The sequence below is a fragment of the Neolamprologus multifasciatus genome, chromosome 17 (assembly GCF_963576455.1).
Source record: "Neolamprologus multifasciatus chromosome 17, fNeoMul1.2, whole genome shotgun sequence".
Taxonomy (NCBI): domain Eukaryota; kingdom Metazoa; phylum Chordata; class Actinopteri; order Cichliformes; family Cichlidae; genus Neolamprologus; species Neolamprologus multifasciatus.
The window spans coordinates 2,954,755-2,958,711 of NC_140455.1; the positions used below are offsets into that span (position 1 = coordinate 2,954,755).

At 43.4% G+C, this 3,957-nt stretch overlaps 1 pseudogene; it reads left to right on the plus strand.

The window, feature by feature from the left end:
• The first annotated feature begins 368 nt into the window (after window positions 1-368).
• On the plus strand, window positions 369-2,515 carry LOC146498721 (general transcription factor II-I repeat domain-containing protein 2A-like; annotated as a pseudogene).
• The last annotated feature ends 1,442 nt before the right edge of the window (window positions 2,516-3,957 follow it).

Here is a 3,957-nt window from a genome sequence, read left to right on the forward strand (position 1 = left end):
ATGTACTAACAGAGACTTGGAGGAGAGAGACCTAATATTTAATAATCCACATTTCACTGTTTTACTCTTTGGTTCAGATGTGGATACTGTATTGTTCTTTCTTTGTAAATGTTTAAGTTGTTTGTTGCTGGTTTTTAGTTTTTAGTTTAGTTTGCATAAAAAGATTAAAAACCATATACTATGCCATTGTCATGGTCTGCGGTGGGTGGCTGGAATTTCCATGAGGCTCCTGAACTTACCTGGGATCCGCCCCTGGGCAGGGCCAACTACTCCAGCTCCTGCACACCTGGAGCCTATTGCAGGCAATCAAGCCAGAGGGATTTAAGCCACACGTTGATGTTCATTCACTGCCAGTTTGTCATCAACACATGTTGGTAACGGCCCTTATACTTCAAGTTGTTGCTGTGATCTATCTTGTTAACAACACTCTCTTGTGCTGCGCTGCCAGTTTGTCATCAAGCCATTTGCTGTATTCACCTTGGCTCATGCTCCACCTCTGGACTCAGGATACCAAGCAATCATTTTGAAAATCTCTCTGTGCTTCACCTGCCTGCCCTCCTGCCATCACACTCCATCTGAAGCCCCGGATCTCAGGTCAGCCTTTCCACGCCACTCAGCCTCCCCTGGATTCTCATCACCCCCCTCTCAACACTCCATGTCCCCTACTGCAAGTAAGAATTGCTACTCTTACAACTTGCCACTTCAGAGCTGCCTCCACTACCTCCCTAACTCCACTATCTTCTCTCTTCAGTGTGACTGCTCCCTGCTCAGCTGCTCCCTGCTCAGCTCCACTCTGCATCTCAGGCCTCATTCCCTCGCCCTAGCCACGATTCCCAGGCCATGCCTCGTCAAACTCCACGTCTTATTGTTTTTTTTGTCTTTGCTACGTTTTTTGCACTTAAGCCTAATAAATTGTTACATCATCTGCGGTCTCTGCTCTGGGTTTCTGCACCTGAGTCCTGTTCAGTACAGGCCACTCGGCACTGTGACAGTCATAACATCATGATTTATGTCAATGGAAAATTGTACTTAGTAGTCAGTATAATCTTTTAATGATATAAGTTTGAATATGGTAGAATACTGCATGTAATCATTTGTGTTTAGAAGTATGTAGTTGGTCTCATCCTAGGAAGTCTGTAACATTCCAGGGTGTTCTGGCTTTCACCCCCACATCCTAGGAGCATGGGAAAGTTTGTACCTTGTTTTATTGTTTTACGGTAGGATTAACGTAGTTGTATCCGTTTCCAGTCTAAGTGCTTTTGTTCAGGTGAACTGCTGGACTTTTCAGACCAGCAGTTTTAGGGAAGTCATTTATGGGGTCACACTCTGACCACACACACACACTTCAATGTATGGAACAAACGCTCACTGAAGTGTATAAATAAAGGACCAGGGCAGTCCTCAGGGCTCTCTCTGAGTCTCACTCTAGGCTGCCCTTGCTAGCAAGAAAATCTGTGTGTTTCTCCTCTCTGATTCTCTGCTGAAGAAGTGTTTTAGAATATATCTCTTAATAGACAGAAATTAATCCTGTGCAGAAATGGACATTTTTGCATTGTATTATACATCAGGAAGTGTTGTGTAAGATAGTGTTAAAGATAGACCACGTTGTTGATGTTGTAACTAAAACAGTTAACTTCATCAGAGCAAGAGCATTAAATCACAGACAATTTATTGCTCTTTTGGAGGAAAATGAGATGGAACATGGTGACATCAGCTACCACTGCTCTGTCAGGTGGCTCAGCCTAAGCAAGGTACTAAAAAGTGTCTGGGATCTGAGAGAACAGATTCAGGATTTCTGTGTGAAGAAAGGATGTCCCAGAGCTTTCAGATGAAGATTGGGTGGCAGACCTCAGCGGATGTGACTGCACTAATGAACCAACTAAATGTCAAACTGCAGTGCAGGGGACTTTTTGTGCATGAGATGTACAGTGCAGTAAAGGCTTTCATGAGGAAGTTGCAGCTTATCTCAAGCCAAGTGAAGGACAACCTTCTGACCCACTTGCCAACACTAAAGGAGGCTCTTCCAAATGCCAATCACCTCCACAAGTACTCAGCCATGTTAGAAGTACTGCATGCAGAGTTTTCAAGGCGATTTCAAGATTTCAAAGCTCTTGAAAATGAAATGGACATGGTTTCTTCTCCCTTCACCTGCAGTGTGGATAATGCTTCAAGTGATGTTCAGATGGAACTCATTGACCTGCAGTCTGACACACTTCTGGCAGAGCACTTCAGGTCAGTCTCACTGCTGGACTTTTATTCCTCCCTCAAAGAAGAGGACTTTCCACACCTGAGGAATCATGCTCAGAGGATTCTAGTCCTCTTTGGATCGACCTATGTATGTGAACAGACATTCTCGGTGATGAAGTTCAACAAATCCAAACACAGGTCCTCTGCCACTGATGACCACCGTTTGTGGAACAGCACATATGTGTCTGATCACTCTGGACTGCACGCTCAATACAAATCTCACCGCCAGGAAGGACCTCAGTCACAAAGAGAAAACCTCAACACATAATATACACAAATCCCATAATGTGCACCAAATTAATCCTGTTTTTTCTCAGTCCTCATAGCGCTTTCTGTCACCTAGAGCCAGTTAATGTCTCCAGACCAGCCCTGAAGACGTGCTCCCTGATCTTTGAAAATGAATCCACTGTGAGTGAACACACATCATTGTTTTAAGCCCCACAGATACAATCATAGTCTAACTGTACAATGCAATGTAGTCCAAATAATCCAGCACATATACAGCAGTTAAGAGACAGAGGGGTCAGTGAGCAGGGACCTTTCAAAATGCTACATTTTAGTTTTTATCTTTCGCCAGAATCACACTCTTACTTTTCTGTGTTTAAGTGAAATTAAAGCTAATTATAGCTTAATGGCAAGAAAGTGAAAGTGGAAAGTGCTAAAAAAAAAAAAAAAAAAAGAGAGAATTATCCTTTTAAGTGAATCTAAATATTTCCCTTCCTCTGTCTAAAAGAAGCTTCATCTCCTCTCTCTGTTTATACCAACTCTATTGTCTGACTGGCTTTTGGAGACTCAGATTTGAAGTTTGCCAAACAGAAAAATCGATTTTGTTCACTGAATGTTTTCTAACAGTAAATATTTTTCAAACATTTGTTCCCAGTTTCTTTCCATGTGTTGTCCCTTAATCTGAACTGGAACCCAATGAAGCAGAGTGTGATCACCTCCTACGAGCCATCCTGTCACAGTGAGTGGAAGCTACAGTATCATATACTGGCTCTTTGTCATTTACAATGTGAGCTGTTCATGGTGGCCTAAAACAAACTGTGTGCATGCTCTTGTTGTTAAAGGGAATCACCCTGCGAAGCCACAAGTCAGCGTCACCTCTGTTTCCTGCTTGTCCAAAGTGAACAGTCATGAAAAGATCAATTCATACAGAAGTGAAGCAGCAGGATCAGTCATGGACGCACAAGTGTTTTTGCAGTCCGTTTTGTGGCACCACATGGGAGCCTGTAGTGACTGGAGCCCCACTGGATCATCACCAGTAGGAAAAAAAAAACACCACGTGGAACATTTTTGTAGAATCGTTGCAAATTTTCCAGCACACACTGGATGTGATCTGGGAATGTAGTTTCTTGCAACGTGTACTCAGATATTTCTGCAATACTTATGTAAGAATGCTGTTTGTTGACTTCAGCTCAGCATTCAGTACAGTCATTCCCTCCAAGCTGATCACCAAACTTGTGGATCTTAGACTCAGCAACTCCATCTGTACCTGGATCATGGACTTTCTGACCAACAGACCCCAGCATGTTAGGTCAGGCCATAACTGCTCTACCACCATCACACTCAACACTGGCGCTCCACAGGCTGTGTGCTGAGTTCCTCTATGACTGCAGACCTGGGTATGGATCCAACTCCATCATCAAGTCTGCAGATGACACCACGGTGACTGTCTCATCAGAGACAACGATGAGTCTGCTACAGGTAAAG